This window comes from Bubalus bubalis, chromosome X, assembly GCF_019923935.1.
Source record: "Bubalus bubalis isolate 160015118507 breed Murrah chromosome X, NDDB_SH_1, whole genome shotgun sequence".
Classification (NCBI taxonomy): domain Eukaryota; kingdom Metazoa; phylum Chordata; class Mammalia; order Artiodactyla; family Bovidae; genus Bubalus; species Bubalus bubalis.
The window spans coordinates 21,316,120-21,332,255 of NC_059181.1; the positions used below are offsets into that span (position 1 = coordinate 21,316,120).

General features: G+C 36.7%; 1 long non-coding RNA gene across 1 annotated transcript in view; it reads right to left on the minus strand.

Moving 5' to 3' along the window:
• LOC123332046 overlaps positions 1 to 16,136 on the minus strand; it is a 65,544-nt gene that overhangs the window by 4,415 nt on the left and 44,993 nt on the right. The window contains exon 2 of the long non-coding RNA XR_006548893.1: positions 15,129 to 15,310. This is a non-coding gene — a long non-coding RNA (uncharacterized LOC123332046). The remainder of the gene's footprint in view (positions 1 to 15,128; positions 15,311 to 16,136) is intronic.

The following is a 16,136-nucleotide window of genomic DNA, read 5'->3' on the forward strand; positions in this document are numbered from 1 at the left end:
TCATACTCAGCCCCTCAGGCGGTTGATAAAATAAGGTATTCCTTGTTTTATAAAATTTCTGTTGACTGTTCCTATGGAGGAGGGGAATGAACACAGGCAGGTCAGCTCTTAGCACAGGAAGGCAAAGCAAAGGTTTCTCGCGTTTGCAGCACAGCAGATGTAGGGACCACTTGGGGTCTAATGCAGACTTAGGGCATCTATTTGGTAGATTCCCTTTATATACTAAAGTGTGAACCTGTTTTCTATTCACCCAAACTGCCCAGTATTTCAGCAGGAGGAGAGATGCCCTTGCCACCTACAATCACTCAGGTTCTATAGTCCCTCGGCATATGTGGATAACCAGAGGACTTCCATCTGAAACAGATCTAAATCTTTGGGTTCCTGGCATGCTACTTTTCATTAGAGCTATTTCAGGATGATTCTTATCTTCCTAAGCCATTGTAAGGTCCTAGAAGTCAGGATGTTGTATTATATTGATACATTTAATAAGCCTGTCTGCTGTTAGTTTGGCACCCCACTCCAGTACTCTTGCCTGGAAAATCCCATGGAGGGAGGAGCCTGGTAGGCTGCAGTCCCATGGGGTCGCTGAGGGTCGGGCACGACTGAGCGACTTCACTTTCACTTTTCACTTTCATGCATTGGAGAAGGAAATGGCAACCCACTCCAGTGTTCTTGCCTGGAGAATCCCAGGGACAGGGAAGCCTGGTGGGCTGCCGTCTATAGGGTCACACAGAGTCGGACACGACTGAAGTGACTTAGCAGCAGCAGCTGTTAGTTTAAGTTCTTAAAGGTATCAATAGTTACCATAAAGAGCATTAGGCTTAGAAGTGCTGGGTTGGCATTCTGCTAATAGGATGTGCCTTCTTTTACTCATGTTTTACTTCTTTTTCTATTTTTTATCATGACAATTTAAAAACATATACAAAAGTACCCATGATCCAGCTTCAATATTTAGAAACAATTTGCCAGTCTTGTCTCATCTATACACTGTATTTTTTCCTCCCACTTGAACAGTGTGAAGCAAACAAGAAATATCAGATGTCTGTTCCTCAGACAGACACTTTTTAAAACTAGGTTTCTAAAAATTATTAAGATATAATCTACATACAGAAGGAAGATTCATCCATTTTAGTAAGAATGTTTTTTTAACATACCATCAGTATAATTATAATCCAACTAAAATTAACAATAATTTCTAAGTGGCATCTAATACTTGATTCACATTCAAATTCCCATAACTGGGTCCAAATTGTCTTTTTCAGTTGATTTGTTCAAATGAAGATCTCAACAAGGCCCACACATTGTATTTTTTTTTTTAGATTTTTTAAAATGTGGACCATTTTTAAAGTTTTTATTGAATTTGTTACAATATTGCTTCTGTTGTTTGTTTATGTTCTGGCTTTTTGGCCATGAGGATATGGGATCTTAGCTTCTCCACCAGGAACTGAACACATACCCCTGCATTGGAAGACAAAGACTTAACAACTGGACTGCCACGGAAGTCCCAGTATTTGTTTTTTATGTCTCTTAAGCTTCTTTTTATTTTACAATAGTTCCTCCATTCCTTTTTTTCCCAACATGAAACAAATTTGTTACAGAATACAGACCATTTTTTCCCTGTATATTTAACTATGTTCTGGATTTGGCTGATTGTATCATCCTGGTAGAGACCTCATAGACACAGAAGACATCAAGAAGAGATGGAAAGAATAAATGGAAGAACTATACAAAAAAAGATGTTAATGAACTGGATAACTACAATGGTGTGGTCAGTCACCCAGAGCCAGACATCCTGGAGAGTGAAGTCAAGTGGGCCTTAGGAAGCACTGCTGTCAATAAAGCTAGTGGATGCGATGGAATTCCAGGAGAGCTATTCAAAACCCTAAAGGATGATTTTATCCAAGTGTTGAACTCAATATGTCAGCAAATCTGGAAGACCCAGGATTGGCCACAGGACTGAAAAAAGTCAATCTTCATTCCAATTCCCAAGAAGGATAGTACTAAAGCATGTTCTAACCATCAGACAATTGCACTCATCTCCCATGCTAGTAAGGTTATGCTTAAAATCTTACATGCTAGGCTTTAGCATAATGCAAACCAAGAACTTCCAGATGTCCAAGCTAGGTTTAGGAAAAGCAGAGGAACCAGAGACCAAATTGCCACCATTCACTGGATCATAGAGAAAACAAGGGAATTCCAGAAAAATCTACCTCTGTTTCATCAACTATGCTAAAGCCTTTGACTGTGTGGATCCTAACAAACTGTGGAAAGTTCTTAAAAGAGATGGGAATATTAGACCAGATACCATCTTATCTACCTCCTGAGAAACGTGTAGGTGGGTTAAGAAGCAACAGTTAGAACCCTGTATGGAACAACTGATTGGTTCAGGATTGAGAAAGGAGTACAACAAAGTTGTCTGCTGTTACCCTGTTTATTTAATCTATACAGTGAGCACATCATGAGAAATGCTAGGCTGGATGAGTTACAAGCTGGAATCAAGATAGGCGGGAGAAACATCAACAGACTGCAGATGATACCACTCTAATGGCAGAAAGTGAAGAGGAACTAAAGAGCCTCTTGATGAGGGTGAAGAAGGAGAGTAAAAGAGCTGGCTTCAAACTAAATATTAAAAAAACTAAGATCATAGCATCCGACCCCATTACTTCATGGCAAATAGAAGCAAAAAAGGTGGAAGCAGTGACAGATTTCCTCTTCTTAGGCTCTAAAACCACTGCAGATGGTGACTGCAGCCATGAAATCAGAAGATGATTTCTTCTTGACAGGAAAGCAATGACAAACCCAGATAGTGTGTTGAAAAGCAGACATTACTCTGCAACAAAGGTTCATATAGTCAAGTCTATGGTTTTCCCAGTGGTCGTGTATGGTTGTGAGAGCTGGACTGTAAAGAAGGTGGAACACCAAAGAATCGATGCCTTCGAACTGTGGTGCTGGAGAAGACTCCTGAGAGTGTCTTGGACAACAAGGAGATCAAATAAGTCAATCTTAAGGGAAACCAACCCTGAATACTCATTGGAAGGACTGATGCTGAAGCTGAAGCTCCAATATTTTGATCACCTGATGTAAACAGGTGACTCACTGGAAAAGTCCTTGATGCTGGAAAGATTGAGGGCAGAAGGAGAAGAGGGTGTCAGAGGATGAGATGGCTGGATGGTATCACCAGTACAAAGGATATGAACTTGGGCAAACTTGGGAGATAGTGAGGGACAGGGAGGCCTGGCATGCTGTAGACCATAGGGTTGCAAAGAGTCGGACATGACTGGGCGACTGAACAACAACACCATCCTGGTATCATTTAACATGTTTCTCCACCCTTTGTATTTCCTGTTAGGATATTACTTCCCATTGTATCCCTTCAGGTGGTATATGAAGACTGGCTGCCTCCTTCTGGGCATGCTAAGATGGATCAGTGGGTTCATGTACTTTCAGCCTCATCTATTCATTTTAAATTTCCTCATCTACTTTTCAATGAATAATCTTAGCAGCCTGAGATGACTGCTGCCTGGATCTAGCATTTTATTAGTAATTACACAATTGTGATTTTTGTAATACTATCATTCCTTATGAATTTATTACTTGGCATTCTAAAAAGGATGTTCTTACAGGCTATTCAGTGACTCTAAAGTACAGTTCAAACACAAATAGTAGGTTAAATGTTGCATTCATTCACATTATTTACCAATTTTGAGAATGGGAAGTTGATTCTTTAATAAACTCTGAAAGAGCTAGATTGATTTTAGTACTATTATTAATCCTCTTACGTTCACAGGCCTACCACATTTATTAGTCTTAAGTGAGTGAAGTTGCTCAGTCGTGTCCGACTCTGTGACGCCATGGACTGTATGTAGCCTACCAGGCTCCTCCATCCATGGGATTTTCCAGGTAAGAATGCTGGAGTGGGTTGCCATTCCCTTCTCCGGGAGATCTTCCTGACCTAGGGATTGAACCCGGGTCTCCTGCATTGTAGGCAGACGCTTTACTGTCTGAGCCACCAGGGAGTCCTTGTTAGTCTTACTATGCTTAAATTATTCCAAGTCTGACAGTAGGATTTTTCTGTGTTCCTTTAACAGGACAGTAATGACACTGCCTTTTAGATTTCTTGAACTAGACGCCCCAAAGTTCATCTTGTACATTTCCTGCCTCAGAACTGAAATCACCCATTTCTCTAAGGAACTCTGGTTCATTTAATAGGACTTCATATTTAAAGATGACAACTTAGATGCTAGGGGTAATCATTAGTTCTATGCTTCTCTTCAGAGAATTGAGGTAGGAGATTTGCAATCTACAGAAAAGAAAACTAAATCTTTAGTTTATAGTGATGTTTCAAATTCACATGTAAGATTACAGGGACTATATTTAACTCCTTTGATTTCATAGTTTTATCTTCTTTTGCTCATGACCAAAATCTTGGTTCTTAAGGACATTTATATAAATCACCCCATATAGATTCAAAATAACAATACCATATTATTTCTTACAATAGGTGTTTGATTGCAGTCTAACATTTATTTGATTCTTTTTGTCCTTTGATAGATAATATAGCAGATACAGTGTCAAAACTCTGTGTTTTAAAGTCACTTAAAATAATTCTTCCTTATGTGCTTATCCTGCAGCTTGATACATAAAACATTTTAAAGTAAATTTTAAATTTGTGAGGATTAATTTTATGCTTTATTTTGTTTTAAAATAATATAAATCACTTAGATATTTCCCAATTCAAAACTATAGTACAAGATAGTTTCAGATAAATACACAGTTGATCTTTTTCCCTTCCAAGCTGTACTCTTTATTTGTCTCTTACTTTTAAACATTTTTATTAGTTGGTTTAGTCGCCATTGTTTCTATCAAAAAATAAAAATAATACTGGAATATTACTCAGCCATAAAAATACCCAAATAATTCCATTTACAGAAACATAAATGTACCTAGAGATTATCATACTAAGGGAAGTAGTTCAGAAAGAGAAAGACAAATACTACATGATATCACTTATATGTGGAATCTAATATATGACAGAATGAACCTATCTTTGAAGCAGAAACAGGCTCATAGATATAGAAAACAGACTTGTGGTTGCCAAGGGGAAGTGGGCTGAAGGAGGCATGGACTGGGAGTTTGAGGTTAGCAGCTGCAAACTATTATGTAAAGAATAGATAAACAACAAGGTCCTATTGTATAACACAGGGAACTATATTCAACATCTTGAGATAAACCATAATGAAAAAGAACATAGAAAAGAATATATATATATAACTTGAGTCACTTTGCTGTGCAACAGAAATTAACACAACATCAGGAAAATAATTGGGTTGGCTGAAAAGTTCATAAATCTACTATACTTAAAAAATATATCATATTTATAATAAAAAATTAATATATCTATATGCATGAAATATATCATATGGAGTATTCTTCTCTTTACATTTAACAGTATGTCCTGGAGAGACCATTCCATAGGATATTGACATCTTTCTTTTTCCTTTTTACAGCAGCATAGTACTCCTTTGGGTGGATGCCCTATAGTTAATTTATTCAGTTCCCTCTTGATAAACACTGGTTTATTTCTAACTTCCTGCTATTATAAATAGTGTTATAATTAATAGCTGTTTACAAGGATCATTTCATATTTTGCCACTTCTGTCTTGAGACAGATTTCTAGGAGTGAAGTTGCTGGCAAGGGATAAATATTTATATAATTTTGTCAGATACTGAGAAATTGCTATGTGCAGTCTTAGGAAACTCATGTACATGTCCCTGGTCCTTCATTTGCAAAATATAAGTAATAGCTCCTTCCCAAAATATTGTAGGATCAAACCGACAATGGAACTCAAAGCCAGAAAGAAAAACACCAATACAGTATACTAACGCATATATATGGAATTTAGAAAGATGGTAACAATAACCCTGTGTACGAGACAGCAAAAGAGACACTGATGTATAGGACAGTCTTATGGACTCTGTGGGAGAGGGAGAGGGTGGGAAGATTTGGGAGAATGGCATTGAAACATGTATAATATCATGTATGAAACGAGTTGCCAGTCCAGGTTCGATGCACGATACTGGATGCTTGGGGCTAGTGCACTGGGAAGACCCAGAGGGATGGAATGGGGAGGGAGGAGGGAGGAGGGTTCAGGATGGGGAACACATGTATACCTGTGGAGGATTCATTTTGATATTTGGCAAAACTAATACAATTTTGTAAAGTTTAAAATAAAATAAACATTAAAATATATAAAAAAAACATAAAGCAGTAAACAATTGTAAGTGATTAGAATTAATGAATAACAATTCATTGTTAGAGGAGATTCATGTAGCCATGCCAGTGTCTGGAAATGATCTCATTGGCTGAAGTAGAGAATCAATCTAAAACATAGGGAGAAAGACACAAAAAATCTTGAGATCTATGTAAGATGCTATGTGACAATAAGAGAACAATTATATCCCCATGTATGAAGATGTTGAGGAAGCAACAGTGGAGCTGAAATTTGAAGCAGACAAGGAGATTACTAGATGGAGATAATTGGGCATTACAGAGTAATGGGTCAGGGGAGAGACTGCACCAACAATAGAGGAGGGAAATTTTACTGGGAGAATAAGAATTCTGGTATAGGGGATCTTAGTGAACATGTGCTGGGGATTGTATGAGATGTTAGAGAAATAGGTCAGAGTCAGGATGTAAAGGGTATTTATGCCATGCAAAGAATGTTTTGCTTTATAATATATATTGATACAATATGTATGTGTGTGTCATGGGTGGTTGACCTAGAAGTTTTCTCAAATCTCATATTTTATATATTCTTTGTAAATGTGAAAGTAAGTAACTGATTATTATTAAATACATGCATTATCTATTATATAAAATGAAATGATATTCCAAACTATTAATATTGAGTTCATTTTGAAACAAATGTTTGAAAGGCCAACTGCAGAAAAAGAATTCTTATTATACTAAGTCACATTTTATCTTTGGTGATACTTTCCAAACACAGAGGGATAACACAAAACCATATTCCCCTGTCTTCTTGCTATCTGGGTGAGTCAACAAAATCAGGGTAGTTGCCTACCAATTCTATTATCATTTACCTAGCTAAGCCATCTTATGGGTGTATGTGGATTTCTAGAATACTAACTGGAAGGAATAGAGGAACCTGACAGTGCAGCCAAAAGCAAGCTCTGCTTTCCCCAGAGCTCCAATGCATTCTTCCTTCTGGGGCTCTGCAGTCTGTGACTATCTAAACCCTGACTATGTAAAAAAAATCAGCGATATACTGGGTTGGCCAAAAGCTTTGTTCAGGTGTTTCCTGTAACAACATCTTCTTTTTGGCCCACCCAATATGTGTTGGGAGCTGGAATTTTAGGATGTATTCTTTTTAATATTTATTTATTTGGCTGCTCTGGGTCTTAGTTGCGGCATGCAGAATTCAGTTCCTTGACCAGGGATGGAACCTGGGTCCCCTGCATTGGGAGCAAAGAATCCCAGCCACTGGACCATGAGGGAAGTCCTTGTATTTAATAGTTTCATATAGTTAAGTTTTGGTAGTGAAGTAAATCTTTAGTTCCAATGTCAAGAGTAAACTTGTAATACCAGGAATAGTTGTTTGTCTCTGTAAATGTGGTTTCATGAGTTGCATGACTCATATAATCAATTATTCCCTCTCTGCTTCAAATGGCAAAAAGCTTACACCCAAATTCATGGTCTTCTCCAACTAGACTTCTTATATTTGAGATTCTGTTGTTGTTCAGTCACTAGGTCATGTCCAACTCTGTGACCCCATTGACTGCAGCTCGCCAGGCTTCCCTGTCCTTCACTATCTCCTGGAGTTTGCTCAAATTCATATCCATTAAGTCGTGATGCCATCCAACCATCTCATCCTCTGTGGTCCCCTTCTCCTCCTGCCCTCAATCTTTCCTGGCATCAGGGTCTTTTCCAATGAGTTGGCTCTTCAAATCAGGTGGCCACCAAGTATTGGAACTTCAGCTTCAGCATCAGTCCTTCCAATGCATATTCAGGATTGATTTCCTTTAGGATTGATTGGTTTGGTTCACATTTACTGGGTTGGCCCAAAAGTTTGTTTGACTTTTTCCATAACATCTTATGGAAAAACCTGAATGAACTTTTGGGCCAAACTAATATTTGTGACTGCATGTAGTGTGTGTGTGTATCTAATCATATTAATATATTCCTCCATTCTCCAATCTCTAGGCATTTGGATCGTTTCTGGCTTTAGACTTTTACAAACAGTATGTCTATGAAGATTCCTATATGGTTCTCTTGGTGAAAATGTGTAAGAGTTTTTCTAAATCACATTCCTAGATATGAAAGTATTTGGTCATAGGATATGTAAATACCCTGCTTTGAGAGAGACAGAAAATTCATTTTCCAAAGTCACTCTAATTTATATTCCTACTAGCTGAGCATAACAGTATTTCTGTTGATACACATCCTCTGTCAAGCTTCTCAATATTTTGCCATTCTGGTGGGTGTGTAGTGCTATATTATTTCACTCTTAATTTGCATTTGCATTAGTAAAAGATTTATGAATCTTTCCATCTGCTCATTGGCTATGGATATTTCTTTATTTTGGTGAATTGCTCGGTTTCTGAATTTATTCTAATTTACTTTTAGGCTGTCTTTTTCTTATTCAGTTGTATTTTTAACATACTCTGGTCACTAATCCTTTGTTAGTTACATGCTTTACAAATAACTTCACCTGGTTGTTGGCTTCAATTTCCTTTTCTTTCTAGTATGTTTTAATGAATAATGGTACTTAACTATAAAGCAGTTAAATTTATACATCTCTGGTTTTATGAGCAGATCTTTTGTGTCTTAAAAATACCCTTTCCTATACAGAGGTCAGAAAGATTTTCCTATATTTTCTTCTAAAAGTTTTGGTTTTGCATTTCACAATTGAGTCCTCAAAGCTTCTAGAATTGATTTTTATGAATTGTGCAATTTAAGGATTTATCCAAACGCTTTAAATTTTCTACATGGAAAGACAGTTGTTCCCAGTATCATTTACCCAAGAGTCCTCCTGTATACCCCAGTGGTAAGCAACACAACATCTGTCATACAATCAAAGTTTTGTACACACACGCACATTTCCTAGATCTCTATTCTAATTTATTGCTCAGTTTGTTTTCATTATGTCCACTAACATACTGTGTTAATTATAAGAGCTTTAAAATCTTGGTATCTGGAAAAGACAGCTCACCCCAGACCGACAAATATTTGACTGTTAAATTTAAAAACTGACTTCATGTACTATAGTCTTTATACGTTATATAGTATCATACAGTATGTATTTTATGTTTGTTTTCTTTTACTCATCATTATGTTTGTGAGCTATGTACATACTGTTGATGCAGCTATCGATCATTTATTTTCAGAGCTGTCATAGCTGTATGGCATTCTATTTTATGATCTTATCATATTTTTTATCTGTTTTACTATTAAATGAATATTTGGGTTGTTTCCAGTTTTCTTTCATTACACTTGATAATTAAAAATTCTTGAGTTTATTGAGAAAGGTGTGTTAAAATTTTCCACTAAGTTTCTTAATGATGAATGTATGAATTTACCCATGCAATTGTATCAATTTCTTGCCACACCAAATTTGACACATATATTAGATTCATGCAAGTTTAGAATTATGTTATCTTCCTGGTGGACTGATCTTTTTTCAACTTTATGTAGTGACCTTCTTTATTTCTAATAATGCTTTTGGTCTTTAAGTCTTTTTGGTCAGATATCAATATAATGATCCCAGAATTCTTTTCCTTTTAGTCAATATTTACCTAGTTTATTTTCTCATGTCCTTTGGTTTTCTAGCTTCCACTCTGCATGCTTTTGGCTTGCCTATTATAAAGATCATACAGTCAGTTGATTTTTTTTCTATTTTAACCCAATACAATAATCTGTTTTTCACTGGAAGTTTAGTTTATTTATATTTATTGAATATATGTTAAGACTTACTTATATTATCTTACTTTAAAGTTTATATTTATCATGCTTTTAAAAATTCTTTTTATTCCTTTCAATTTTGGGTTGAGTTTTTTTCTCTAATGTGCTTTTTGTCTTTACTGTTTTGTTAATTATATTTCTTAACCTTCACCCTTGAAATTTTATCTTATGTATTTAACTAAACAATATCATTGGAATATGTTAATTCTAAATATGACTTTCCAAAATTAAATGCTGTTTTGTTTTCCAGCATTGTAAATCTGTTATTATTGTTATTATATTGCTTACTCTGTGGTTAATATTTGTTTTTACCTTCTTATTTGCTCAGATTGTCCTTCCGTGATAATGTAACTCTTTCCTGAAGAACATCCTTTAGAAGCTCCTTTAGCAAAAGTGGTGGCTCAGATGGTAAAGCATCTGTCTACAATGTGGGAACCCAGGTTCGATCCCTGGGTTGGGAAGATCCTCTGGAGAAGGAAATGGCAATCCATTCCAGTACTATTGCCTGGAGAATCCCATGGACAGAGGAGCCTGGTAGGCTACAGTCCATGGGGTCGCAAAGAGTCGGACACGACTGAGCGACTTCACTTTCACTTAGCAAAAGTCATTGGTGGTGGGTATCATAATTTATGGTGTTCTTCAAGAATCTTCATTTCATTTTAGAGGTAGTTTACTGAATACACATTTCTAGTTGTGATTCATTATTTCTAAGCACACTTTCTGGTTTTGATCTTGCTAATTAGTAGTCTGCTACCAATCTAATTTTCTTTCTTTTATGGGTAATCATTCCTATCCTAGGAGGATACCTTTTAATACATTTTTGTCTTTGAAATTCTGCAGGTTCTCTACAATGTGTCTTGGCATGAGTCTGTTTTACTTATTGTGTTTGAGATTCATTGAGTTTCCTGTATATGTGGATTCACATTTTCCATCACTCTGGAAAATTCACACCCTGATCAGAATCTCAGAAGAAGTAATAGAATCAAGAAAGGCAAATTGGTGATGTGGCTGTTGTTCATATGTTTTCATAGCTTAATATAATTTCACTTTATGAATATATTATCACCTTTTTATTCTATTAGTTATAACTTTTTATTTTTACAAGTTCTCATTTCATTTACAAACATTTCCAGTCTCTTCTCAATGGGCTCTTATTGTTTGCAAATGTTTCTTTAAAAAAAAAAAAAACATTTCAAACATAATGGTTTTGTATTATGTGCCTTCCAATCTGTGTATCAGTAATTTGGGGAGTCTTAATGTGTGGTGGTTGTTTCTCCTTACTTTCATTCATTTCAGTTTCCTTCTCTATTCTTGGGTGCTATTTGATTGTGAGGCCATCACTTGATACTACTGTGTGGGAGTGCTACCTAAATTAAGAACATTTTCCCCAAAGAGGATTTGCTTTTGTTGCTGATGACCAATGGCCACCACCAAGCTGAGTCCACTTTTACTTCCCTTTAATGTTGCAGTTTACCCTCCTTTCTTGGTGGGACAAATCGAGAGCGGCATTGACATATATACAACACTGTGTGTAAAATGGATGGCTAGTGGGAAGCTGCTGTATAGCACAGGGACCTCAGCTTGGTGCTCTATGATAAGGGAGGGGATATATGTATACTTATAGCTGATGTGCCCCGGAATAGGAAATAGCAACCCACTCCAGTATTCTTGCCTGGAGAACTCTAAGGACAGAGGTGTCCAAGGAGGTGCAAAGAGTTGGACATGACTGTGCGCGCATGTGCGTGCACACACACACACACACACACAGCTGATTTGCATTGTTGTATGGCAGAAAACAAAACAATATTGTAAAGTGTTTATCTTTTAATTAAAAATAAAAAAAAATAAAATTTCACCTTAGTACAAAATCCTACCTTTAGTTTCCCTACTTTGCTTCTGGATCAAAGCTCACAGTATCCATACAGACAGTGCTTCTATTCTCATCCATATTCAGGATCCCTCTTTTTCCCAGCTATCCTCCATTTTATACTCCCAGCTCATACTTCAGACCTCTTTTTGGGTTAGAGGGTTTATTGGGATACTCTCTTGCTTTCTGTAAGCCCACTACTATGCGGTGGATCCATATGTGAATATGCTTTGCTCCCTTGGAACACTTAGTCTGCTATAACACTAGAAGCAATGCCATAAAAAAAGAATTAAATAAAGCCATACGCAGCAACACAGATGGACCTAGAGAATGTCATACTAAGTGAAGTAAGCCAAGCAAACAAAGACAAGTATCATATGATATCACTTGGAATCTAAATTTTTAAAATGATACAAATGAACTTATTTACAAAAGAGAAACAGACTTACAGATTTCAAAAACAAACGTACAGTTACCAAAGGGGAAAAGTGGGGGGAGGAGGGATAAATTAGGAGTTTGAGGTTAACGTATGCATGCTACTATATTATAAGACAGATAACCAACAAGGACTCTTAATACTTAATATTCTGTAATAACCTATATAGGTAAAGAATCCGAAAAAAGAATGAATGTTTGTATATGTGTAACTGAATCACTTTGCTGTACACCTGAAAGAAACACAACATTGCAAATCAACTACACTCTTAAAAATTTTTTTTTAAAATAAATAAAAAGGAGAGATATATACTGTAAAACAAAGAAACAGAAAAGGTACAATGACAATAGTTTCTCACTCCTTACTTTACTCCTGCAGTACCACTTTCACAACACAACTTATTTAAGTGTTTCTGCTCAGAGAATTTATGATGGTAATCTCCATATCTCTAAGTAATATCAACATATTTTCTTACCTTTGAACCATGTGGATTTAGTTTATTAATTTTCCCTTTTCTCTTTCCTCCTCCATTTTTTTTTACTGAGCTTAATTCTCTAATTAGTCACATTTGTAGCATTAAACAGAATATTCCACTAGCTCTTCTTCTAACCTCCATCAGTATCTCCATCCTATTTTTCTTGCCTGGGAAATCCCATGGACAGAGGAGCTTGGCGGGCTACAGTCTATGCAGTCACAAAGAGTTGGACACAACTGAGCTCACGTGCACAAATTCCCTGACTTTGAGGATATGAGCATACTGACCCTTTCTTCCATGTATCCCAGGATCCTCCACTCATGTTCTAACTAATTTGAATTATGTATTTATTTTTATATTATCAGATTGTTAACATTTAAATTGTTTGCAACCAAAGTCAACATTTCAATAATTGTTTCATAGAATGATTGTAAAACCTCAAAATCAATGAAGAACATTTTCATTTTTGGGACAACATAAATACCTTCAGTACAGGCCAAGTTCTATTTTGAGACTGCATTCCCTTCACCCTGAGCTCAATACTACGATTCTCAAGCCACATGAAGAGGATTGGTTCAAGTGCAAATAAGTATTGTCTTCTATATATATTTTTTAACTCCTGAACATCATAGTACAATTTGTTTCACAGTTAGATCATTCATGACTTTTTATATAGTTTTCAGGCTTTCTTTTCCCCTCTGGAGTTTCAAATGGCCTTTGCTTATTTCTTGCATGATTTAACTTTATAATTCCATTCTTTTTTTCCAAGTGCTGAATTACACATTCTAGTCTATCAATTTCTTCCACCACCACCCCCATCCTACTACCTGGAAGCCTTCCTCCTAGAGTCTCTATCGACTAGATCCAAACTTGCTTGGTTGTTCTGCAAGCCTGCCAAACTGCTGTCATGTTGAGATGTCACTTCAGCACTTACTTGAACTGGAGCCATTGTTTCCCAGTTCCCATACATTCCTTTTGCTTGGTTTACCTCAAAAAAATTGTTTTTGGGGCAGAGTTCATCCTTGAGATATTCTTTAGAAAAGGTGTGTAAGAAATAAAATTTACAAATCCTTGGATGTTTTCATTCTTTCTTTACATCTATGTTTTTTTCTCAGTATAGGAACATGGACTATAATTTTGAAGCAGTTGCTCCATTATCACATAGGATGCATGTAGTGCTGCTCAGTAATCTTAATACTACTCTGATTATTCACATGCCCACTTATGTAACCTTTATGTTGTTGTTGTTGCTTAGTTGCTATATCATGCCCAACTCTTTCACAACCCCATGGACAGTATCCTTCCAGGCTCCTCTGTCCATTAGATTTCCCAGGCAAGAATACTGGAGTGGGTTGTCATTTCCTTCTCCAGGAGATTTTCCCAACCCAGGGACCGAACCTATGTCCCCTGTATTGGCAGGCAGATTCTTTGCCACTGAGCCACTTGGGAAACCCAGGTAATCTTTATAAGTACCCTTTAAAACTCTCTCCCTTTGGCACACCTTCATGAAGTCATTTTTTGAAATCTCTCAGTTTTTCATGGCCTGCTCTCCCACTTTCTTCACTCTTACCCTTGGATAACTTTTTTCCTTCTTATTTTAGAAAGAAATCTAGAAGGGTATGAGGCAAATATGAATTCCATAGTCTTTCATCTCAAGTCTCCATCACTTATTTTCAATATATTATATTGTCATATTGTATTTACCTTGTCAGGTGCCAAAACTTCTTTTTGGAACAGATAAGGATAAAATATTTATGCAATCATTCAATAAGATTCTAAAAGTTGAGGGCAGCTGAGATGTTCCTTAATTCAGACTAATACATTTTTAATTCTATAATCTTGGAAAATATTGGAGTATCGATTCCCTGGGCTAGCTAAGAATAAGTGCAGACCCATGGGACTCAGAGTCTAACATCTAACAGTTCAACCTCCAGAGGGATGAATGGGATCAAACAGCTGCAAGCAGTGAAAAGTCTTAAAAGCACCAAGGTAACTGTGATGATGGAAAGTGTTGTTGCAGAGAGAACCAAAAGAATAATTTGGGGTAAATATAGTTGTGAATTATTTTGCCCAAGGCTGCTCTTGGACTGACAGTCAGATCCTGTATTGCCTGAGGCGAATAGATAATTAGCAATGGCCAGAGATATTTGAGCAACAACCTATAGTGAGAAGGAAGGAAGGAACACCCAAAGGAAATAAAAAGGCCCATTAAAAGTTTCTGGTTTATGAAATACAAGTTACATGGCCTGGAATATCTAATTAGCTCCCACAGCGATAGACCTCATTACTTTTCACATAGTGTCTGAGTTCACCATACTTGGCATTCAAAGAATTGTTAAAACATCCAAGACAGCTGGTTTCACTTCCTTACCTTTTGCACCCCGGCAGGCCACCACAGAGAACTGCCAGTTTACATTCTCACAGGAAGCTGTACACCTTGAATCCTTGTATTGTGGAAGTCAATATCAAGTATGGGTGTGAACATGGCCACCAACCACCCCCATTCTGCTTGTTTCAGGGGAGGAAGATCTTTTGCCGAGGTGACGAGTAGTCCTGTGGGAACAGAAAGAATCAGTTGTCCTAGCCTTCTTTCTTTTACCAATTTATTGAGTACTACTTGATTAGTTTTAGGCTTTGTACAAGGCATTGGGAAGAAAATAGTAGAGACATGGACAGGTCATTAGACCATGCCCTTTGTATACATGTAGCAGCTTAGCTTTTTATGCATCCTTCCCAGAAGAAAGACAACACCCTAATTTAAGAGAACCCATAGCTTCTATCTTTTTAAAACAAGACAGCTGCAAGGCCAGGATAGACATTCCCATATTCCCTTTAGCATAATCAACAGGGTTTTCTTTGCATTTGGTTTATCTTTGAGATAAAGTTTCCCAGAAACTTACAACCCTGGTAAAAGATAGGTCCTTTTATTCTATAGCCCCACTTGGGAAGAAAGGGAGAAAAGAGGTAGAAAGGGCATAGGGAAGAAAAAGTTGCATACACTAAACCAGACATAGCAGATTCAAATTAATTGATTTATCTGGCAAATATTGACTGAAATCTCACTTTGTATCAGCCCCTGTTTTGGCATATGGCTTTAGAAGTTAAAATAGACAAACATTTCTGTCTTCACGGAGCTAGTATTCTAGTTGGGGAACGGCAGATAATATAAATAAATATAAGTAAAATATGCATTATATAAGACAATGATCAGGATTTAAAAGGAAAACTAAGAGAGACAGGAAGTGCTGAGGAGAGAAAGGTTCAATTTTTTTATATGTGTTCAAGAAAACTGTCAGTGAGAAGATGATATTCAAGAGACATGGGAGGAAGGGAAGCAGTGTATGTAAATAATATAGATAGGTGGCAGTATGTTCTAGGT